Consider the following 26,254-nt stretch of genomic DNA (forward strand, 5'->3'; position numbering starts at 1 on the left):
TGAAGAATGGTTTAATCCTTATATGTAACTTCTATATTTTTATATTATGTTTATGTGCTCTATGAAGAAAAACATGCAAAACACATTGTGGCATTAAAATAAGTATGTTATTTCTACATCACTGCAGTGGAAAACATTCCAATCTTATTTTGTTCTCCAATATTATGTACATAATGAAATAAATAAGATTATTTATCAACACATTTTATTTTACATTTGTTTTATTATTCTGATCAGAATTCATTTTGTTAGAATCCAGAAAAACTGTACCTTAAAATGAAAGGTAAGAACAGATATTTGCACACTCGTGTTCATAGTAGCACTATGCACAAGCATTATTCACAAGCCAAATAATTCATTGCACTATTCACAAGTACCAAAGGTGGAAGCAACTTATGTTGATTCCATCAGCAGATAAGTGAATAAACAAAATGTGGTACAACTGTACAATGGAATATTTTTCAGACTTAAAAAGGAAGGAAATTCTGACACAGGCTACAAAATGGATGGACCTTGGAGACATTATGCTAAGTGAAATAATCCAGTCACAAAGAACAAATATTATATGATTTCACTTATATGAGGTGACTAGAGTTGTCAAATTCATAGAGACAGAAAGTAGAGTGCTGAAGGAAGGGGAGAAATGGAGAGTCAGAGTTTACAAGGTACAGAGTTTTAGGGAAGGTGAAAAGTTCTGAAGATGGAGAGCAGTGTTGTTTGTACAGTGTGAATGTAGTTAATGGCATAGAACTGTCCACTTAAAATGGTTAAAATAGTCAAGTTTATGTTATATATAAATTTCCTCAATAAATAAATAAACTTGGTGTGGTGGCTCATACATGTAATCCTAGCACTTTGCAAATTTGAGGTATGTAGACCACTTGAGAACATCCTTGGCAACATGGCAAAACCCCATCTCTACAAAAAGTAAAAAAATTAGCCAGGCATGGTGGTGCATGCCTGTAGTCCCAGCTACTCAAGGACTGAGGCCACAGGATCACTTGAGCCTGACAGGTTGAGGCTGCAATGAGCTATGATCACACCACTGCATTCCAGCCTAGGTGACAGAGTGAAACAGTTCCTCAAATAATAAGTAAAATTAAAATAAATTAATTAATAAAGTAAAAGATGTTAAATAGTATTTTTTTCATTTGTTATTCTGTTCAAGACAGATCACATTCTCAAAATCTTAAAATGTCCTATTCATAAGGGTTGCACTCCTAAAGATGCTTTAATAGACATCTTTTTTTAGAAACTTTGCATTTATCGCCTCGTAATTGGTCTTTGATCATAATATATCCCTACTTATTGAACTCCTCCTGTGGCTGTCATTCACATTATAAATAAAATCCACATTCTGCAAAAGATGCTTTATAATATTGATCTCTGTGCATAGAAATATACCTACACGTATGTCCCCTCTCTCTTTCCTTCTCTCTCTGTATCTCTCTCTCTGTCCTTCCTACAGCTGCACACGTTTCTTGCTGTTTCTGGTACATACCAACTTTCTATCATTGGCAAAGACATGACACACAATACTTCCACCCCTAGAAAGCTTCCCCTAGACCTCTATGTTCCTTTTCAGCAAGGTCATTCCTAAGGGCCCCATCCAAAACAGTGCTGCTTCTAAGATGCAGCCACTCTACTCTATAGTCTTCTCTCTGTGTTTCCTCCTTAGCATTTCAATAACTAAAATGCTGTACGGTTCACTGGTGTGTTTCCTTTCTTTCTGTAGTGCAGTGTGAGCTCCAGGACAACACACATCTTAACTGTCTTGTTACCACTGTATCTCCGGTGTCACAGCACTTAGCACAGTGCCTGGTACAAAGTAAATACTCAGCGAATACTGCGTGTGCAACTGTTTGTATAAACATATTCAAAATACCTTATTGGCTGTCATTGATATTTGTGGTATAGATAAAACGGGATTGAGGCTTGCAATAGTAAGGATGAACCATTTCTGAATCAACAAATAGTTAAGTAGGTGGTCATCTGTTCTCTGAGATAACATCCTGATTGTAGGTAATAGAATTCATAAAAATGGACTCAACCTTTTTCTCCACTGAGAAATATTTAGAATATGAGCTTTTGTCAGGTATTTTCTTAAATGCTTTACATTCATTGTAGCATTTCATCCTCATAACACTATAAGGTAAATATTATTATTATTACCATTTTACAGATACAGAAACTGAGGTACAAGAGTCATTTACCCCAGGTCGAGTAAGTATTCAAATTGGATTTCACTATTAGCAATGATTCCCAAGCTAATGCCTTTAAGCAGTATTGACTGTGGCTTTCCCTAAACACAGATAAGTTTTATTTATCGTGGCATTTTCTTTATTATTGATTACATTTAAAATGTGTGCTTGTTCAAAAAAGTGAAGATATGAATATTCAAATAAGAAAATAATATAAAAATAATCCCTAATCCTTTAATTAGACATTGCCACTTTAAAAATAAATTTTCCTTATCTTTGGGCTTTGCATAGACAACTTAAAATAAATCAAAATGAAAGAGGAATGAAAATAGTGAACTCGTAAAATTCCAGAATAAGCAAAGTCCTAAAAAGATATTTTTTTCATTTAACTTGTTAAATGTTTTTTTCAACTGTAGCCATTCAATTTTTACTTTATGATATGGAATAAGGAGTGAAATTTTCCTTACCAAAATTTTTTTTTAAACAACTGACCTAGCAGACAGTAGGTATATTCTTTTATGTAAGTAAAAATAAAATGGTTTAAAGGGTATTCGAAAAGTTTTAATTGAATAATATAGCATAATATTTATTCCATAAATTAAAAATATTTTAAGTAGTTATTAATGTTAGATTCATAGTGGCTTCTAATACCTTTAGGGAAATAAGAATGATGTGACCTCTTACTGTCTAACTCAACTTCCCTGGTTAAACCGTATCTGTGATAATTAATCATATTTTGAACAGATTTTCTCTGAGCAGGTATTTTTCATATGTGTGAAAATGACCCATAAGAGCTTCAACAGATAATGCCAGAGGATGGGGCTCTCTTAAGAATATGTACTTATCCACACTAGTAGTGCAATCTTACCCTTGGGTCTGTAAATTTAACTTAATAGATATTCCACATGCATACTGTAAGAACATAAGGCAGGAAATATAGAAAAATTGAACGCTCCCACAGTGACAAATAGTAAAATTATACTAAAAATAGCTGCACAGGGATTGTTTTACAGTATTATTGTAGGCTCTTGTCACTGGTAAATAGTGTTTTTCTTGCAATACATTGCAATGTTATATGATACGTTATTATTAAAAAATTATGTTGACATGATTTAATGGAGTAAAAAAAATTTTTTTTGTAATTTAGTCTACTCTATTAGACAACAGTCATCTCAATATGTCCTTCAAAATACAAAGAATTATTTTTTCAAATATAATAGAGATTGAGTGAAAACTATAGAAAGTATATAAATAAGGATTTTATGGTGCTTACAAAACTGAATAAAAGATCATACCTCCCTTTAGGGAACTTATAAATTAGGAGGGGGTGGGATTTTTAAAAACACACTATATTATATATACAATACATATATAGCATGTTCTCTAATTGCTACAAAATCCTGAGGCAATTTAGAGAAAAAAGTGACCATAAAAAATATGATTAGGAAATAATGGGGAGATGCATAAATCCTGATGTTTCATCAGGGTAATGGTTTTAATTTGGATCCTGAAGTATTAGTAGGTTATTAATAGGCAAGGATCTCTTTATTCCTTATACACATATTAATTTAGCATTGTACTATGAACTTGTCCAAGGGCTAGACAGATCAATTGAACAGCAGTAACTAAACTCTACTCTAAAGCCTTTCGATAAACAAATACTAGATAAATTAGGTAAGTTCAGATACTGATAATTTCTATTGCAATAATAAGATAGGATAACAGCAAGTTGCTTGAGAGTAAGTTTCAAGCAAACTTGAAAGTTGTTTGAAAGAGGGGAGAAAGGGGCCTTTTTGTGAGGTAGGGCTTTCTGGAAACACAGTATCTGAATAAATATTAAAAGCCAATCTCAAATAGAGCATTTCAGAAAAAAGGAAATAGATTTATTAGAGATTCCGAGATTGAAACAATATTGGTCATGAGTTCAAGAAACAATAACTAGAACAAAACGGTGGTGGTACAGAATGAGGTCAGATTAGAGAGGTAGACACAGATCGTACTGTGCAGGATCAAGGAGATATTCAAGGCAGAAAGAACAGTTAGAGCCAAAAATACAATTCAGAGCACATAGAGCACAGTGGTTGAACATATGTGGCTACTGGGATCAAATGGCTTGGCTTCAAATTCTAGCTCTTCCACCTCCTGTTTGTTTATCATTGACCACATTATCTATTTTTTTGAGCTTCAGCCTTCTCATTTTTAAAGCAAAAATAACGATGATGCCCATCTTTCCATGTGTGATGAGTACTACTTGGTATAATGCATGAACATACAAGGCTTAGCAACGTGTCCAGCACTAACAAAGTAACCATTCTAGAGTATTTGGGAGAACAGAATTAAGTCCAGTTTAATTGTTACATATAAGGAAGAGTAATGGAAAGTAAGCAGAATATGAAACATCAGACTGTTTCATAAGCAAGAGAAAATCCTTACACTCCTTTTAGCAGGGAAGTGATGTGTCAGCAGCAGGCTTTGGGTAGATTAATATAGCAATTGTTGACAGAATATTTTGGATATTGGAGACAAGAAAATAAGCAATTTGGCCCGGCGCAGTGGCTCATGCCTGTAATCCCAGCACTTTGGGAGGCCGAGGCGGGCGGATCACGAGGTCAGGAGATCGAGACAATCCTGGCTAACACGGTGAGGTGAAACCCCATCTCTACTAAAAATACAAAAAATTAACCAGGCGTGGTAGCGGGCGCCTTTAGACCCAGCTACTCGGGAGGCTGAGGCAGGAGAATGGTGTGAACCCGGGAGACGAGCCGAGATCGCGCCACTGTACTCCAGCCTGGGCGACAGAGCAGACTCCGCCTCAAAAAAAAAAAAGGTTAACTTGGCAGGACTTTGTGACTAAATTAATGAGTACAATCTTAGGAGCCTGAGAGATTATATAATTGAAATACAGATGGTGGGGAGGGAACCAGTTTGAGTCAGAAGAAAATTAGTCAACTGTAGACCTGCTGCTCTGAGATTCCTGCAGCTATCCAGCAAGCAGTTGGAAATGCAAGAGTAAACTAAGGGGAAAAGTACTGGTTGGAAGTGTAGGTTAACATGCAGATTTTAGCTGCAGCTTTCTGATTGTCGGTTGGATTGTCAAGAGAAAAGAATGAAGATAAAAGAGCGGAATACTAAGGATAAAACCCTAAGGTCCAAGTATATTTCACTAATAAGACCAGAAGAATGGGTTTATAAATGAGATAGGGGAGTGATCCGCATGGTCAAAGGAAAGACAGAAGAACAGGGACCATATTCTACATGTCAATTGCTGGATATAAATGATACCTAAATAATGAATTTAAGCATTTTAACTCAGATATTCAGTTTATGGGATGGCAAACAACTGATTTAAAAATTGTTTATAATGCTTTTTTTTTTTTTTTGCTCATAATGAAAATAATGTAAAAATTCGTGAACTCTGTATTTTTCCTGTATATTCTAATTTACTTACTCTCATAGCGAACTTTTTTTTAATGTTCCAGTTTTAAAGCCTAGAATAACTTCCTAAGGAAACTGTGAAATATTCAGACCCATAACAGCTTCCTAGAAAGTAGTTCTTACTATTATGAAAAAAATTTTTCTTTGACATAATAGCAAAAGGTGATGAAATTGTTTCTTCTTTAAATGACTCTAGTCCTATGGTGGCATTTAGAAATGCATCGTAAGTGAGGGGTTATCACAAAGTCTTTTTTATCTGCTAGTTTATTCTCTACTTTACCTTTAATCATAGTAGGAACAAAGTATAAACAAAATCAGCAAATATAAATAAACATTGTATACATTGTTCTATTTTATTTGTTATTCAACATATGTCTCACTTTGCATTATATAGACCAGAATTCAGGTTCATAGAAGAAAATTCTTTCTTCAGATGAGCATCTTTATTTATATAAATGAAACTAGAAATGGGATTAAGAAATAGTAAAACTTATATACGATATTGAAATCCTATGACCAAGTATATATTAATAAACTTGAAAATATCAGTGAAATAAACATCTCAAAAACTAGAAATGATCAAAATTAACTCAAGACATATAAAACATAAAGAGGTCAATAAACCAGGATTAAATTTTATTTTTTATCCAAGAACTTTAGGGCCAGAGAGTTTACTAATGTTACTTTTAAATTCAAGTAATAGCTTGTGATAGTGTTTGCATAACATAGAGAAAGTGAAATGGTTATTATTGTTCCTGATGATTACAAAATTTGATCAACAGTATGAAAAAATATAGTACAATGGTGCAGCTATTAACATAAATGAATACAAAAGTATAAAATATATACCAACAAGGTATTTCCAATAATACATTAATGTATTGATGAGGTATGATAAGTTTGTTCCATAAGTTTAAAAAATGTTGTCAATGAATTTGATAAAATTTAATATTCACATTAGAAGTATTACCATTAAAACCAAAATATGGCATACTTATTCTCTCCATTATTTTGGAATAGAAAAAATTATTCTTTGCAGAGCTCATACTTATATGCATAGAATACCCCGGAGAGTTATTTGAAAACTGGCAGACAGTCTTAAAGACTTTAGCTACAAGAACCGGGCGCGGTGGCTCACGCCTGTAATCCCAGCACTTTGGGAGGCCGAGGCGGGCGGATCACGAGGTCAGGAGATCGAGACCATCCTGGCTAACACGGTGAAACCCCGTCTCTACTAAAAATGCAAAAAATTAGCCGGGCGAGGTGGCGGGCGCCTGTAGTCCCAGCTACCCGGGAGGCTGAGGCAGGAGAATGGCGTGAACCCGGGAGGCGGAGCTTGCAGTGAGCCGAGATCGCGCCACTGCACTCCAGCCTGGGCGACTGAGCCAGACTCCGTCTCAAAAAAAAAAAAAAAAAAAAAAAAAGAATTTAGATACAATGTAAGTAGCCTAAAAACCAGCAACTTGATGTTGTATCACTGATGACTACTTACAAGATGGAAATGATTTATCATCAATTAAGAAAAAAGCTAAAACGTTTCCGGAAACAATCCTAACAAATCTGTGAGAACTTTACCAAGAAAACTGTAAAGCTTCATTTAAAAAACAAAGCACGAAATAAACAGAGAGATGTATTAGATGGGTTACTGGATGGAAACAAATATTGTAAAAATATGAATTCTAAATTTAGAGATTTAATGCAATCTTCAGCAAATTACTAGAATATTGTTAAGAACCTAACATAATTAAAAAGTACATTTGGAACAATAAAAGTAGAAAGACAGCTACAATTAAATGGCATTACTTTTTTACACAAGAAAAAAGAATGAATGATTTTTTAAAAGTGCAAAGATGAAGATATGCACCTAGCTGATAACAATATAATCTCTTGGGGGTGGAATTAAAAGGGTTTCATCGGGGGGGGGGGTGAGGCTATTTCTTTTTTTTCTATATTTCTTTAGTGGGAGTGACTTTTACTTTCCTCTGACTTTTTTTTTTTAAAAAGTTGTTAAAGCAATAAAAGCTGAAGCTCTAGGGAAATATTTACAACCCATATAACAAATGTTTAATATCTTTAATACATAAACATATGTATCACTTATAGTAATAAAAGTATTCTAATAGAAAATTTTATAAATAATATCAAGTAATTGGCACTGAAAATAAATTAAAAATTCAATATAGCAAAATATTTTTAAAATAGAGATGGCGTTTTCATCTTTGTAATTTTGTGATTTAAATGCCAAGACTGATAAGAATACAGTGAGAGAGACCCTCCCATGCTCTTTGGATAGGAATGTAAAAGAGGAAATTAAAATCTCCGATTGCTGAATCATAATGCATTTTTTTTTCCTTTTCATACATTTGCAGATTTTAAAAAATTCTATAGTACTACATATTATTTCCATATTAAGGAAAATAAAAAGTAATTCAAATTCAAGAAAGTCATGTTTTATGTAAATGCAGCAAGCTACAACTTTTAAATATAGCACTTCCTTAAAACACTGCTTTTCTTAATTGATTTATGAGTACGGAACATAGTTACGGTCTCAAATTCTCTCCCCAGTAAGTTCATGCCTAACATTTCAGTCATTCAAATGGAAATACACAATGTCTTCTCATAAGGATAGTAGGTGGTATATATAGTAATAACTATCGTAACATTAGCAATGTTGCAGGAACTTTTCCTTAGTTCAGCTAAAGACAGGTGTCCTTATCATACAGCCAAAGAAATTAGGCTTGCAAACAATTTGAAGCGTGAGGAGGGCAGGGTTTACTGGGTGAAAAAGGAAAAGAGGGAAACAGGGACTCTCGCCCTGCTAGAGTACTTCCTGCCTGGCAGATTGAATCCCAGGTTCTACCCAGGAAGAGGAGGGCCAGGCCCCTCCCTGCTGCAAACAGCACAAACTTTTATGGCTCCAACCCAGTGCGTACCCCTCCCAATGTTTAGGCCAGTTGGAGGCTCTGCCAGGGAGCCCTTCCCACCTGTCTCAGTAATAGTCAAAATATTGAACATTATCATATGCTGGATACCATGTTAAGCTCTTCAGAGGCATTAGCACAGTTAATCATCAAACCCTATGTGATGGATATTGCTGCTTTCACCATTTTATAGGTGAAAGTATTGAGGGTCAGAGAAGTTACATAAATGTCTGGAATGTTGGGACTTGGAGGAGGAATGCCAACACCTACTCCCAGCTAGATCACTTATTTATTTGCTATCTTCCCTGAGAGGCCATTGAACTTACTTGAGCCAAAATGTTCTCAACTCAGCTGTAAAATGGAAATAATAATACTTGGCAATATTGTGAAACCCAAATGATGTACTATATGTGAACGCACCCTGAATAGCAAGTTCTATAAATTCAAAGCATAACAGAGATTAAGTATTTACATAGTTTCCCTCTTTAAAGTATCTTTCTTATTTTACCACTTATCTTTGCCCGAAACTTTTAAAATTGTGATATTTCATAGGAAAAATTATGTTTCCTTATTGAGTCCAATATCTGAAGCTTTGTCTATCCGGTGTTGCTAGTCAGTGTTTTATTGCAGACTAACCTATTAGTGACCTCTTTAAAAGTAAATCCTGGCTGGGTGTGGTGGCTCACACCTGTAATCCCAGCACTTTGGGAGGCCGAGACAGGCGGATCACTAGGTCAGGAGATCAAGACCATCCTGACTAACACGGTGAAATGCCGTCTCTACTAAAAATACAAAAAAAAAAAACAAAATTAGCTGGGCGTGGTGGCGGGCCCCTGTGGACCCAGCTACACGGGAGGCTGAGGCAGGAGAATGGCATGAACCCAGGAGGTGGAGCTTGCAGTGAGCCCAGATCGTGCCACTGCACTCCAGCCTGGGTGACACAGCAAGATTCCGTCTCAAAAAAAAAAAAAAAAAAAAGTAAATCCCAACCACAGAACCTGTCTTCCTGTGTAAGACTTTAGATGCAGCAAATAATAATGTATCTACAGCAAGTTTTCCACTATATATTGCTACTACCAAAGAATGCCAGATGAGATATGAGATAAAATAAATTAGTCTCATATGATTCAAAATGTAGTCTCATATGATTGCAAAATACACTTTGCAAACAAGTATTTTTTAGCACCTTAAATAAATTTTGGTTGAATTACAACTCATTTATAACATCACATTTCATGCTAATTTCAGTTGTTTTCCATATTGTCTCCTATTGACTTCTACTCCATTTCACAAGAAGAGTAAACCTTACTTTAAATCCTCTCTGAACAGAAGATTGAAGGAAGACCCTGCCATAAGCATAGAGTACTACACAAGGAATAGCTAGAGATGTAGGACAATTTTTATTGATTGGAAAAAAAAAAGTGAGCTGACCTCCAGTATTCTCTCTTAGGTTTTCTCTGTGATATGGCACAGGAAAAAATAAAAAATAATTTGAAAAAAGAGGCAGTTTTTTCAGTTTCATAGCAATTTATGAATAGGACATAAGAAATCCTTTTTCCCTTCTAAAATAAGGACTTTATGGGGTTTTGATCTTATTTTTTATTAGTGGTTAGAGAATCTGATCATTTACATTATAAGAAACACATGAAAATCTAGAAAACATTTTACATTTTGTTAGATTTACAAACAGCATGTTTTCACTTTCATTCTAAAGCTAATTATTCTTATCAGAAATTTGTATCTTACCTAGATAATTGGTTAATAAAACAGATTTTTAATTTACAAACTTTGATTCTTCATATAGCAGTCTGATTGAACCAATACATTTTTAAAAAATTTATCAGTTAATTGAGGTATAACGTGAATTAAACACACATAGACTTGAAAATAAAGCGTAAATCGAAATGCATGGAAAGATGTACCTGTGATTGGTTCTTAGGAAATTAATAATAAAGGTTAACATTTGTTGAACTCTTACCAAGTACAACATGCAGTTATGATATGCATTACTTCTTTTAATATTCACAATAATTTTATAATTAAGTACCATTGCTATTTTATACTCAAACAATTAAGTGATTTGCCCAAGGACATGCTACAAAAAAAGTGATGAAGTTGGATTATGCAGGCACTGGTTGAACTCAACAAGCAGTGTTCCTCATTCCTCATCTACACTGTAGGTAACATTTATTTTTCAAAATCTTAACTATATAAAGTATAGCAGTGAAAAATGAAGAATGTTCTAAATATAAATTGCCCTCACTTAAAAGTGTAAAAAAAAAAGTTTGCTACAATGAAAAGAGAATCCGTATGTGTCAGCGTGATCTAGACAGTATTCGTAATAAAGCTGAGGCTGGGGGCAGTGGAATAAAGAAGGGAAAATCCCTAGGGGAATATATTAGAATTAAAAAGGAGCATTTTAATACTATGTACACACCACCTCCCAACTCTAGAATTTCCCACCAGTTTTTCTCATGCCTTACATAGCCTTTCAAATACTCTTTCTCTTCCTGGAACACCCTTTCTACCTCTCCCTCACTTCAGGGCTAAGTTCTGCAAGTTGATCTCTTCTAAAGTATCAAAACCTTTCAAGCAAGGACAATGAGTCTTTTATCCATCTTAGCGTACTAATAAGTTGTAATAATCGTAATAAATTAGGCCGGGCGCGGTGGCTCAAGCCTGTAATCCCAGCACTTTGGGAGGTCGAGACGGGCGGATCACGAGGTCAGGAGATCGAGACCAGCCTGGCTAACATGGTGAAACCCCGTCTCTACTAAAAAATACAAAAAAACTAGCCGGGCGAGGTGGCAGGCGCCTGTAGTCCCAGCTACTCGGGAGGCTGAGGCAGGAGAATGGCGTAAACCCGGGAGGCGGAGCTTGCAGTGAGCTGAGATCCGGCCACTGCACCCCAGCCTGGGCCACAGAGCCAGACTCAGACTCCCTCTCAAAAAAATAAATAAATTATAATAAGTTATAACAATTTTTAAACCTGTCATAATGCCTGCCACAGACTCAACACTCAAGAAGTATTTGTGGAATAGACAAATATGATCTATTTCAAAGTATCTCACAGTTTGCAATGCATTTTCTTATAATACCTCATTTAATTTTCATGGTAAGCCCCTATGGTGAGTATTTAAATAAGAAACCTGAGACACAGAGAAGCTAAGAAACTTGTCTAGATTCACAAATCCTGCAAAAAAAAAAGCACGGAGACCCAAACTCAAGCCTTTCAGTTCTGCGCACAGTGTTGTTTCTCTCACAGCTCAGACAAGAAATTGGTCTTCTGGTAAATTATAAGGCCTACCTTTCATGTACCTAATTTCATGTTCTAAAAAATTTTACTACACTGAAGTGGTTACATTCCACAGAATTTTTTTAACTTTTCATTTCAAGTTAACTGGACGCAGAGCACAGTGGTGGTAAATAATAGACACAATCTTTGCCCTTGGGATAACTTAAAGTTTAGTTAGGATCAGGAAAAAAAAGCACAAAGAACTGCCATTCAAAGCAAGAAAGAGATGGTATAAGAGAGTCAACAGTTATTTGGACAAATTTTATTAGCTAACTAAAATATGTGCCAGCCTTGATACAATATGCTAGTACGTGAGGAATTTAAAAGGGGATTGTGGACTCGAAAGAGATACTAACAGACTCATGGATATGGTAGAATCTGAGACAAAACTTGAAGAGCTGGTTTACTTTTAAAAGACAAGTATAAAGGTAGTCATTCAGAGGTAATAATGAGACATTAAGTAAAAGCCACAATGTGGAGATGTGTGGGGCGTGTTTTGGAGAGAGCCAAGTTTAGTAAGAGTGATAAAAAAAAAAAAAAAAAGTTCTATTTCTTAGAATATAAAAGTGAAATATTAGGACCTTAAATGCCAGACTAAGGAATTCATTCATAATTTGATAAGCAATGTGGAGCCATCGAGAGTTTTGAGCAAGGGAATGACATTATTGGAGGTGGGTTTATAAAGATTGACCTACCAGTGAATACAGGATGCTGTAAGAAGCTAAAAGCAGGGACACTAGTCAAGTTTTCAAAGATAAGAATGATAAAGTAGCATCACTTAATTACACCATTGTATCACAGAAAATATTTAAGTGATCTAAAATAAATACATGCTTTTAGTTTATTCCCTCAAATAGATAAAATGATTTTAAGAGAGTCCCTGATGATGAGTTTTTATACTAAACAAAATGCTTATTTGGGTGAGAGATTGCAACTCAGTATGGTTAAATTAGATTTGTTATTTCTTAGAACTACATTCCCTTTGGTACTTGTAGAGAACTTCTATTTCAGATTTAAAAAGAAGAACATAAGGCATATGGCAATTTTTCATAGTTATTACAGGTGACATCTAAACTGACAGTGCAGACAAAGGAAAGGTATATAAATTAGACAAATAAAGTTTCTTTAGACTCATCCACAAACACCAACAGAAGTGTAAAAAGAGATAATGAACTTGCCTAGGGTCACTGCAACTGAATGAACAAGCCCAGATATCTATCAATTCCAAAGTGTATTCGACATAAAAGTCAAGTTATTTTTTATTGCTCTTTTCAAAAGCAGCCATTTTTAGGATATTTGTGTTTGTGATATGTTAACCAAAATATTTTATGTATGGTGTCCATTTTAATGGTGTCATTACTGAGTATAATGTGCTAATAATGACCATGACAACTGGCATCTCTAAACAACATAGAAGGTCAATTTCATTAATTTAACTTGATGTTTTTAGCAAATAAAATAGAAAAATATTTGCCTTGATGCTGACTATGGAATCTGGCACTTACTGGCACTGAATAAGCAGTTTTTTAATGATAATTCTCTTACACTAGAGAGATACGACTTTGAAACTGCATTGTATTCATTGACCAAAAAAACTCTGTGAAATGATCTACAAAAGAAAAAATTCTATTGTCAATTGAATTTTGGAAATTTGTATATCTTTTTCTTTTGGAGGTACATACTGCATAGTAGCATATTAAAGTCTAACATGTGCTACCTAAAAATAAAACCTATTTAACTTTCTTTAACCCAGTGCTTTCCAAACTTATTTGACCATGTAATTGATTTATCTTCCTCGTACATATATTCAGATTCCATGCTGACTTTAGGAAATATTGCCAGAGAACAAGGAAAGCAGCATTACATACCAGAGAAATGTGAAGTTTTAATAAAAGATCTGCTCACCACTAATCCCAGCCCTCCAAAAAACTACTACAGTGTCCTGTAACTTCACCCAACACCTCAACCCAATAGATGTTCAAATTTAACATAGGTGTTTACAGAATGTTCATAGTCCTATCTAATTCTGCCTTAAAAATAGAAAATTATCTCTGATTATCTTATCTCCCCATCTCTGCTGCCTCCATTCATTCAATCAGGGCTTTCTATGTTCTGACTCCACAACAGGAAGCATGACATATGTTTGAGATGAACTCATCAGCAGACCTCGTGGTCCTCACCTTTACGAAACAAGCAGGGTAGTAGAAGAAAAAGACAAGGAAAGAGCCTGATATATCTTTGCTACGGAAAATACCTTGTGTTGTGGGAACTGCCTTGGTGGATAAATGTAGTTCTGTGAACAAACCAAAATCTGAAGGGTGAGTAAGTAAGAAGGAAGGAAGGGTTTCAAACAAGGTCTTTGTGTGGGAGAGCAGATATATGGGAGAAAACTAAGTGTAGTAATTCATTCTGTCCATGCAGTACAGAGCCAAAGGGAAAATATTTTTTTACTGTTGTATTTCCCTTGTCAGGAAAGCTTAGACACATTAAGCAAACCCTGGTACATGTAGGGTAATCTGGAGGCAGAGTGAGGTGGCATCACACCTCTTACAAGCTTGACCTTTGGCTCTTTAATCAGGTAGCTACAGGTACTGAGAGGTAAGGAGGCTGATGCTCAATTCCTCCTACCCCTAACTCCCATGTCTTAAGTCCAGAGTTGCAAAGGGTGACCCACCTACATCACAACTCCTCCTACAGTGCTTTTCCCTCTGGGGTTTTATCCAACCTTGGAGAAATTCCTTCACGCAGACTCTGGGTCTTGATTGCAACCTTATCTTCAGACCAGAACACTTCTTTATTGGGATAGAACACAGCTCTTTGAAGTATATTCCCAAAATACAAAATATGTTAGAATACTTCTGGCCAGGCCTATATTGATGTGTTTACTTCTTGTCAAAATATTAATTTATCTTTGAGGAGAAGACCTACCAGATATTGAAATCAATGTGTAAGCCATATATAAGCAAAATTAAAGAGTTTCTACAATTGAAAATTTCAGCATTTTTCACGTAATCTCAAAAATACCAAACTGGCAACATTCCAGTAAAATGAAGATTAAAATGTTTTAAAAAATGAAAAACTGGAATATGTTAGTATATGCAATTATTCTACATTTTTAAAAGGAAACATTCACAGGAGAATGTGCTCATTTATCATCCTGACCAGACCTCTCCCACTCTTTTCTCTTTAAAGTTGAAAATGCTGCAATTATTCTGTTATGCCTCATAAAATAGTAAATTATCTCCAATTACTGTAAATTCACAGTAGCAGTAAAAAGCTTGTGTAGAACAACATACTCCCCATAGTCATCTTGAAATGTATTAGAATATCATAAAATTATAACTCAGAAAGAAGTTTCAAAAACATGTCTAGTCCATTTTTATTACCTCTGGGTAGGACTGAGTTGCAATTCCAGGAAACTATCTAAAGAGAAGATTCAACAATTAGTCTTGTTAGCTAGAGGGTTCAAGCACACTTATATAGTGATAAATATTTTTCCTATATGATACATTTCTTAAATATTTCCTCATGTTCATATGCAGCTAAATTTCAAAATTCACATCTACCACCTCAACACAAGTGAATGGCCTCTGAGCAATACATAAATAACCAATTTTACCCTTATGAACTTAGGAAAAACTTTTCATTTATTTGCCTCAATATTTTTATTTTCATCTAAAAGACAGCACTACCTAGACAAATGTTTAGCCCCGTTAAATGAAATATCAAAAGTAGTGTTTTAAGAGCAGGAGGGTAACCTTGCCTCTGCACAAAAACATCTTGTTCTTCCCACAGAAACCACAAAGTAAGCATAGCTTTTGCCACTGATATTGTAGAATATTAAGTAAATTTTAAAATTATAATTACTAATTTTTGTTGGGAATCAGGGCAATGCCAGATATCCTTTGTAAAATTTTAACACAGTCAACTGTTCCTTTATTGCTCAGCATGCCATCCAGGCTCCATTCCAGGGCATGCCCTTCCACAGTTTAGGGTTGCTTTGATTATTTCTACAGGATTTTTCAGACATTAGCCTGTCAAGCAAATATGTAGTAAGTTCTCATAAAGTATCTCACTTCCCCACACCCTGAAAGCTATAATGGGCAAACAGTAGATTCTAATGATGTGAACAACATAGCATAAAACCTTTGAACTTAGATCTTTGTTTGACACCTGGTTCTGTCACTAACTAGCTGGATGACCTTGGAAACATCATTTGTCTTATCTTCTCTCAATTTCAGGTGCCTTGTCATTAAAATGGGAATCATGATGGTTGCCTCATAGGTTAGAGTAGGATTAGTTGAGATAATTAATGGAAAATGAATAATAGGTGGTCAAGAAAACTGGTCCTCAGCCCATGTTTGTAGTTACTATGGCTAATATTCTTGTTGTTCTTAGTACTACTATGTCTATTGGGAGTGCCAGAGGATGGTGGCTCAAAAAGCCTAACAAAGATATTTAGGATTGGTATTAGTGTTCAGTAAGAGAAGTGCTTGGGGTTTTACACTGGCAGAGATGTACACAATATTCAATGTAGGAAAAGGTAGGTGAAAATTAAGAAGGCAAAGTATTTCCTGCACATTGTTGGTGAGGTGTTGACTTAGGATCTGCACAAAATCTCTAATCAAGCAAAACACTCTCTTGTTTGTATCTTACTTCATAATTGAGGAACTCAACAGCATAGAGTATTAATATAACATGCCCAACATGGGTGAACTAAGGATTCAGACTTAAGATTTCAAAGTCCAAAGTGAATCTTTATTCACTTTTACCAGGCGTGCCCTCTGCCATTTACAAAAGCAGTCTTTCCCATATTCTTCCCTAAGCAGACATCCATTTAGCCCTTACCTATATTGAATTCTCATAGTATGCTATACTTACTTTATTATAGGATAATTATTTGCTGTATTCTATCACCTTCTACTAAATTGTGAGCTCTGGGAGGTCAAGGAGAATTTTCCATTCAGCTGCATATCTCAAAGCCTACACCAAAATCCTGAGTTTCACCTCTGACGGTCTGAGTAGGCAAGTTGCTCCTTTCCCCCTCCAGTGAAGATGGCAAGCAGGATTCTATCTGGGCTTCTCTGAAATCCACGAGCAGCTCTGCAAATAGAGAAGCATTGATGTAGAGATTGTTGGGTAATAAATTAATGAGGAAGCCTTGGTACAAAATTTTAACGCCTTTCTGTTCTGAACTATAGTTAAATTCTTGAGCGTAGGCGTTCCTTCTTGAAAGTCCTGTTACTGGAGAGATTAATCTACCAGCAATATACAAAGACAGATTAGTGAGAGATGGCGGTCCCAATAAAATCATTTATAGGCTAATTTAATTCCTTCTTCACTCAGTTTTACTACAATCAAAATGTAAAAGGTCTGTTTACATGTTTGGTGCCTCAATATGTATTGAGAAATACAGTATTTTTAAGCAGGTTTTCACTTTGCATTTCTCTGCTTTAATATAATGAAGTCATTATCCGTGTGGGCCCACAATGCTCCGTGTTAAATTCACCAACTGCTGTTCTGTACATTCCCTCAGCCAATTTATTTCAATTTCAGAAGGAGCAACCAACTCCACAGTGGATGACTGCTGACTGCAGTTCCACACCATCACTCTTCAAGAGTAAACTCAAATCAAGGAAAAAGCTTCCACATGTGAGCGTGGGTGTGCTCAATCTCCTGTTAGTGGCAGCCACAGCTTCAGGCCTGATAGACCCCAGCTTCTGCCCATGGGGTGCAGAGCTACAGACAGCTCGCCTGCCTCTACCACAGGACAGGGTGTGTGTATGTATATATAGAATATATATGTATATACATATATTCGTATACGTATATACGTATACGTATATATAGAATGTATATATATATTCTACATATATGTATATATTCTACACATATGTAATGTATATATGTATATTCTATATATGTAAATATATGTATATACATATATAGAATAATATATATATAAAATAAATAGGTTGCATAGAGAAGATTTTCAAACCAATCATTAACACATGTAAGAGCTAGGTCATATTTATGGCATTGTTGCTGGTAGCCAGATATCATAAACATTGTATCATAAATGCAGTGTCATAAATACTTTTGTATGAAATTATATAACTCTTAGGGTAACACCTTAAAACTCATAATTTGCAGAGTTCCAGGGTTAGAACCTGAATGTTCAGAAATTTTCCACGAATGGCTATCATCAATTTTAAATAGCTATGTTTACCAAATAAATTTGTACTGAGCTAGACACGTGGATTAGCAAATCTGCAGCATAGAGCCGAGAAAGAAACCCCCTGGTCCTTTTGAGCTCGCTGCTCTTGTCTCTTATTTTCTCTGTTTGCTGATTCCATCAAATCATTTGATGTTTTTAGAGCTGATCTAGCCTGTTGTTCGACAAGACCCTTTTTTCTTGAACTACACTTACCCCATTACCTTGTACTTGTGAATAGCATATTAGAATGAGTCATTTTGGCATTTAACATGTGTGGTTATAAATTATTGGTTATGTATTGAACTCCACTAAAACTATGATTTTAATATAAAAGCTGATGTTTCAAGAAATCAGCAGTCTCTACTGGGCTATGTTTTTCAAAGTTTGGGTTGTGCATGATCATAAGGTTAAACATTTTTCAAGTGTAACATTAAGGACAAATTTTTCATGTAATTTGGATAGACAAGTCATTTCGTTCAAGTCTGTATACAATTTTCATGTGCTAGTCTTGGTGTAAAAACTAATGGTAGACTGTCTTTTTCTGCTCTTGTTGTTTAAAATGATAGTAATCAAGTTTACCATCTCCACCATTTAATAAAGCAAAGAGTACTAGTATAGAAATTAGAAAGGAAATAAAAGGAGCATTTAGTGAATGTCAATGTTGATCTAGTCAAACATTGTACATGCGTTAGCTCCTCTAGTTTCCACAAAGCCAAAATGAAGTAATTATTATCTGAGTTTTAGAGGTGTTAAGAAATTTACCAAATGTGCCCTGATAGCTCTTTAAATGCTGTGTTCCACAGGCTACCCATCCTGAGCACTCTAATTTTCTACGATACATAATTTACCTGGGTGATCTCATCTCTTTACTTGGTTTCAGTTACTACTTATATACTCTGATTACTCTCAAATCCATTATTTTCCACTGTTACCTTTCTTCTCAACCCCAGATCCAGATATCTAACTGCCTACTAAACATCTCTTCCTTGTCCCTAGACGTTTCATCCTTCACATACCCACTTTTGAATTCCCTGTTCTCTATGTTTCTTGTATTCTTCAGTGGTTACTGGTACCAACCAGCCAAAGTAGGAAAGGGCTGATCATTTTCTTCTTCTCCATTACCCCAATATATTCCTACAAATTTTACTTCCTCAATAATGTACAAAAGCAACTAGAGAATCTGTGTCTGTCCTCTCCACTGTCACTAACTTCTTATTGTGTCTATCATCATCTCCTGCCTGAACTTTTAACAGGTCCTCCTGCCTTCAGTCTTAACCTCCTGAACTTTATCCTCCATACTACTGCTGGAGAAGTTAATGGTAAACAATGCACTATGCCATTTTGCTTTTTAAAAACCTTTAATGGTTCTCCATTTCCTGGAGAAAACAGGCCAAGCTTCCTAACAAGGCCCTCCTTGATCTGGTTCACGCTTTCTTCTATAAAACTTCACCCCTCTTCAGTTTTTGACCCCTGACTGTTTTCTCCAGACACACAACTCCTCGTATATTTTCTAACATAAGGTGATTTTTCTTTAGTCATAACTTTTCTTCAGCTGAGAAGGTCCTTCTTATCTACCCTTTCACTTTTTCTATCTGACTCCTCTTCACCCTTTAAGATTCAGTAAATGTCACTATCACCAGAAATCGTTTTCTGACCCAGTTTTACAAAAATTTGTAAGGGTCTTATATTTTGGAAGTTGTTAACTAAATGTCTAGAGAGTTGACTTGACATCATTAGTGTTAGAACTTAGTGAGCAGAAAGATATTCTTGCAAATGAACTCAAGAAACCCAGGACTCACTGAAACAAAGAAGAACATTTCAAATCATTTTGGAAGATTCCTTCCTGAATTAATTCATAAGTTTTTTTTTTCTAAGCTAAATTACTTAAATAGCTTTATTCTCCCCTTGAGTAAGTACGGAAGCTAATTAGGCATTCTCCAAGGCACAGATGGGAAAAATATCATCTCCCTTCCTCTTTTCTTAATCCCCAGTATAGCCAGATGTAGTGAAGGTCCCAGCTGCCTCCTAAAAACCTGCTGTGGAACAACAGGATCCAAGAGACTGAAGGAGCCAATCAAGCTTAACATTTGCATGTGAAGGCCTCCCAGAAGCAAGGACTTCAGCTCCCTGGCTCCCTATCCATTCTGCTGCTTATGGGCAATAGGACCACACAAAGAAATGCGCCTGTGCTTAGGAAATAAAAATATTTACCCAAGTCAGAATGTTCGTATGTGGTGATGAGAACCCAATCAATTCAAGAGGACAGAGCAATTAATTTATATATTAGTTTTAAAAATACAAATTGACATAAACATGGGAACAATAGACACTGTGGACTACTAGAAAGGGGAGAGAGAAAGGGGGGCATGGGTTGAAAAACTACCTATGGGGCACTAGGTTCGCTACCTAGGTGTAATATTCCCATGTAGCAAATCTGCACCCGTACCTACTGTATCTGAAATGAAAGTTAAAATTTTTTAAAAAATACATAAAAATGCAAAATTTGAGAGGGAGAGCTGCTTAAAGCAGCTTCAAGGATTTTTATCTTTCTTGAATTTCTATTTAGCAGTCAATGTTTCACACTTGTAGTATATAAGTTACCAAAACTAACACATTTTCAGTAAAACTGGACTTGGATGATGTAACTTATGCACAGTATCCTCTAAAACACGGTTGTTCCCCCATGTAGAGCAGCTGAGTGAACTATAAGGATCAAACAAAGAAATCTACATGAAAAATGTATGCTTATCAAAAAGTTATATGATGTTTCATGTGATTAAATTCTAAGAAGATGTTCCTAAATGTTTCATTCTTACAGCTGCAAAGCAGTGTTGACATCATCTGATCCAAATTCCCTGCTTTATAGCTGAAAATCCAATGCATGTAGCAGTTCAGTGACTTTAATGATGGCACAGCCAGTGTTAGCCTAGAAACCCAAGGTGCCTGACCTTGAAGGAAGTTCATATATATACACATATTTGTACATACATATATACACACATATATGCATATGTTCATACATCTACCACCAATCACATACATATATGTAACCTGAATATATATATCCAGGTTAGGAATCTGTTTGTCTTCCTTCAGATTACTCCTAACCCCTGTCTCCTGTCTTCCTTCTCCTCTGGCAAACCCATTTCCCAATCACGAGCATCCCATTGCCCACTTACACGCTCCTCACCACCCAGAATATAGGAATTGAGTCTTACTCCCAAGAGACTCATTTCAAGCCACCTCTTTCCCAGGCATTGCTGGACTTGGCATCTGAATATGTTTTGTTCTGCAGGAGTAGATAGCCTCATATGCTAATTGAGGGTGAAAGTTTTCTTTGTCTGTTGGGTTTCCTCTAACATCTTATGAATAATCTTAAATAAAATGTAGGGAAAGCATTCAGTGACATGAAATAGATCTCTAAAGAAAGGCAGACTGCTATTCAACATTGCTAGCCTCTCACTGATTCCAGAAGCAAAGCGTCTGTAATAAAGTATTCAATTTTACGCTTTTGTTCTATCCCCACTCAGGACTTGCTAACCACAATCACTCCCTCACCCCACAACCTGCTCGCATGCCCATTTCTTAGTGTGGATATAAGGTCAGCCAGAGACAGCTAACAAGCAGTGAGTCTGCTGCACTTGTGTACTGAGCCACCAGAGGTGCTAATAGAAAGGAAATGTTCTCATTAAATGCTTTCAAAAAATAAAATTCTGGAGCCCAAGTATTGTCTTTAACGTCCTAACGGTAGATCTTGTATAGAGAACTCAAGCCTTGTATTTGTTTAAATATCAAGAACCTGTCAATGTATTGAATAATATACAACATAGAAGATGTAATTCAAGTCGACTAGTGTTTATTAAGTTCCTAATACAATATAGCCTGATACACACAAAGAAGTGAAAAGCTCTGCTTCCATGGTAAAGGGGAACTAAGAAAAGCTGAATTTAACCACACAGATTAATGAAAATATTCTGCTCTTGTCATTGCTTTCAGCACTTTTTTGAAGTAGATGTCTTATGTTTATCATATTTCCTGGCAAGATTTATAAGAGTCTTCAAATTATAAATCGTTAGCACATCTTGAGTACACTCTCATTTCTTCAAACTCATCATCACTCATATAATTAGAAATAAAAGACTGTAGAAAAATATGAAATTCCTTTGAAATAAGTCAATAAAGATATACATATTTTAAATGTACATGAACATTTAGCTAGTTATTAAAAATTTCCAATAAATTGAGCTATTACTAAACTGGAATATACCTAATTCAGATTCCAAATGTGATGAATAAGGCACATTTTTCTGGTCATAAGTAAGTTTCATTCATTTTACTGCCCATAAATTGAGTCTAGTAAGTTTGAGCGAGAGATATTTGAGCATTATGCTATTTAAGGTAAGGCTTTGTTTCCATCAAGTTCTTAGTAAATAATAAATTCTCAGTTATTTGGAGAAAGATGGCTTTTATTTTCCCCATATTGCCTAAGCCTCCAAGTTATAATTCTAACTGTTCATCCAACTTGCTCTATTTTTTATATAAATGATGACACCTCCTAAGTAAAGTCATCATTAACATCCATCATTTTTAAAAACAGTTTCACTGAAAATGAAGTATTAGAAGAGAGCCTAGTTTTACAAGAGGGAATTTTACCTTTTCTGTGGAGACAAGTTCTACAGTCACCCACAGAAACTTGTATGTTTAATTCAGTTATGATGGAAAGAATAAAATATCTTTTAAAAGCTTCAAACTAATTTACCATTTTATCCGCAAGTTTCTAGTAGGCTCTAACACTAAGCAAAACAGAAGCTAGTGGATTTTAGACAGAACCTGCCTTAAGTGCCCATCTATCTAAAAATATGCTTTCAGTTGGCTGCCTCCGCATTACAATTCCTATCAATGGGCCAGTACTCAGTAACACTCTGTTACTTCTAAAAATCTCTAAAAATGCAGTGTGTGTGTGTGTGTGTGTGTGTGTGTGTGTGTGTGTATGTGTGTGTATGTTTAGCTATCATCTCAGAAATCAGGTAAGCAAGTCATCGAGGAAACAAAATGGGTAACTATGTTAAAAATAAACACCTGATGTTTATTTCATTTGGTCCTCTAGGTATTAACATCATCTCCATTCTAAAGATGAGGAATCTGAGGTTCATAGGGATTGAGTAACTTGTTCAAGGCTATGCTGTTAACCACAGCACTGCATTCTTGTATTGAAAGCAGTTTGTTTACTTACAATTTAGAAACACATTTACTGCATAAATGCAGTACTGTTGTGCATAGAACCTTATTATACTTTTTTCCTCTGGCTAAAATAAAATTGAAGCATTTTACATTTCCTTAATTGTCAGCAGGTGTCTAAAGGTTCTGTTTTCCATTTTCTGAAGGTGTTAAACCTGAATGAGCTCAAATTAGTGATTCCTGATAAATATGGAATAAACAGAAATGCTATTTGAAAATTAACGAATATTAGTTCTTTATTTCATTGACCAGTAAATTAGCAAAAAAGAAGAAAAAAAAAAGTTTTCAAGAGCTTTATTCTTTCCCCTTAAGTGAAAAGGAAGCTAATTAAAGACTCTTTAATGCCAAGAGGAGAAATCTATTTCCCAGCCTGCTTCTGTTTTGTTATTGATCTTGTTGTGTTTTTGGCTAACATTTATCAAGCACATAGTATGTGCCAGGCACTGTGACAAAAACCTGCATCTAAATATTCAATGTTTGTCACAACCCCATGAGGTTTTCCTGAAATAAGCCACATTAAAATTATCAAAAAGAGAAACCTCTTGCAAATAGCTCATCAACATTCATCCTCTAAAAGCTATCCTCTAACTCACATATTTTGATTCTGCCCTAAACATAGCCAGAAGTATGTTGTCTTTCAAAATTATGTGGCCTGCCATAGGAAAAAAATTCTCCAGGACCAACACGATGTAATTGGAAGAACATAGATGCCTAGTGTTTGAATATACCCTTTGCAACTTTCTTGCTGTGTGATCTTGGAGACAATACCAAACCTCTCAGAATCAGAATATCACATATTATCCTATCTGAAAAGGGATTATGATACCAAACTCATAATCTTCTGAGATTACGACTTATGACTCTTCTTTGGCTTGTCGTGAGGTAGGATATAGATAATATATGGATAACCTGGAATAAAGAGTGCCCAATAAATAACAGGATATTACTCTCACCATCATCATCATCATTACCTTCGCCATTATCACCATCATCATCATTGCCATTATCATCATCATCATCATCATCACATGATACATTCTTCGATTCTTTGGGAGAAAAATGGTAGGAAATGAGTAGAAAATAAAACTCCTCCATGTGGTAATTGTATGTATTGTACATATACAACAATATATGAAGTCATTTCATGTTTGGTAATTAGACAATTACATCTCTACTCTTTTTTTAACATTATTAGTCAGATGTCCAGTCCATAAAGGTTTTAAAAGTTAAGTATGGAGTAATTTGAGTATAATTGAAGAGCTTCATTTGTTTCAAATAAAACTAAGGGGAAAAAGGACTGGAGGAAAGCCAGGAAAGAAAGGAGGGAAATTGAGAGATGGGGAAAAAATTGGAATGGCAATTTTTTTTTCCATTCTCTACCCTTGTGGGTTTGGTTTGGTTTGGTTTGGTAGGACTACAGAATAGCATATGCATCCTTGCGTCTTTTTATTTCTCATGATGAATAATCCATCCATTCTTTGCTTGGTGTCTTAGGGCTCAGCAGATTGCTTTATCACAGAAGGTTAAATCACAGAATCCTCAAAAGAATGGATAGAACCCATTAAAAACTGTGCAAATGCAAAATAACATACCAAATTATTTTTATTTTTCTGTTTTCTTCTTGATACTTCGGAACTTTATTCTTCTTTGGCAAATATTGTAAAGAAAGGAAAATGTTCAGAGGCTAGGCACAGTAGCTCGCGCCTATAATCCAGCAATTTAAGAGGCCAAGGCAGGAGGATCACTTTAACTCAGGAGTTCAAGACCAGCCTGGGAAACATAGTGCAACTCCCCTGTCTCTCAAAAAAAAAAAAAAAAAAAAAAAAAATTAGCTGTGTGTAGTGGTTCATGCCTATAATCCCAGCCACATGGGAGACGGTTGAGGTGGGAGGATCTCTTAAGCCTGGGAGGTAGAGACTGCATTGAGCTGTGATTGTACCACTGCACCCCAGCCTGGGCAACAGAACAAGCCTCTGTCTAAAAAAAAAAAGAAAGAAAGGAAAAGAAAAGTGCTCAGAGTTCTCAGCATAGTTACACAAAATTTAAAATATAAAAACTATATTATTCCTTTGATTGCTCTAATATCAATATGCAGCTTGCTAATAGGCATATCACATTCCTGAATAAATGATACTCACCCTTCCTGGAAGAGGTAGCCCCCAAGTATCTTCATGTCTTCGCACAAAGGCCTCCTTATCAAAGAAGACTTTTCTAACCTCTACAGGAAGTTCCCCGGCTCATCAATCACTACCTTCCTTATTTGTTTTTTTCTTTATTTTCTTCAGAGCACTTCTTGCAGTGTAACATCTCTCTGTTCATTTAGTGTCATTCTCAGTCCGTTAGAAAGTAAGCTCCATGAGACCATGGATTTTCTTTGCTTCACTACTGTATGTCATGGTAGAAAACTTCAGTAATAATTATTTCAATGATAATGCAATGATTACTGAAAAGTGAATATTAAAGACTATTGTCTTCTGGAAGAGCAAAGTCCTAATTGATTGGAAATCAAAGACTGATAAAAATTAATATCAGCACATTTAAAATACATAGCTGATACCTTGAGTGTGTAATCCATATATATGGCCATTAATAAAAGTGGGTTTTGTTCTGTTTTGTTTTGTTTTTGTTTTTGTTTTTGTTTTGAAATGGAGTCTCATTCTGTCACCAGGCTCGAGTGCAGTGGCGTGATCTTGGTTCACTGCAACCTTCGCCTCCCGGGTTCAAGCAATTCTCCTGCCTCAGTCTCCAGAGTAGCTGGGACTGCAGGCACGTGCCACCACACCTAGCTAATTTTTGTATTTTTAGTAGAGATGGGATTTCACCATGTTGGCCAGGATGGTCTTGATCTCCCGACCTCATGATCCACCCGCCTCAGCCTCCCAAAGTGCTGAGATTATAGGCGTGAGTCACTATGCCCAGCCAAAAGTGTTTAATAATATGCTAGAAT

General features: G+C 35.5%; 1 protein-coding gene across 5 annotated transcripts in view; it reads left to right on the forward strand.

Annotated features, from left to right (window-relative positions):
- The window catches only part of SYT1 (synaptotagmin 1), a 592,766-nt gene that overhangs the window by 236,559 nt on the left and 329,953 nt on the right, over nt 1–26,254 (forward strand). Inside the window, exon 4 of one of the 5 annotated variants that reach the window (XM_037987647.2) lies at nt 2,183–2,223. The exons of the other annotated variants lie outside the window; for them this stretch is intronic. The gene's annotated coding sequence lies outside the window, so the exon portion shown is untranslated. The remainder of the gene's footprint in view (nt 1–2,182; nt 2,224–26,254) is intronic. 5 annotated transcript variants of the gene reach the window in all.

This window comes from Chlorocebus sabaeus, chromosome 11 (genome assembly GCF_047675955.1).
Source record: "Chlorocebus sabaeus isolate Y175 chromosome 11, mChlSab1.0.hap1, whole genome shotgun sequence".
NCBI lineage: Eukaryota > Metazoa > Chordata > Mammalia > Primates > Cercopithecidae > Chlorocebus > Chlorocebus sabaeus.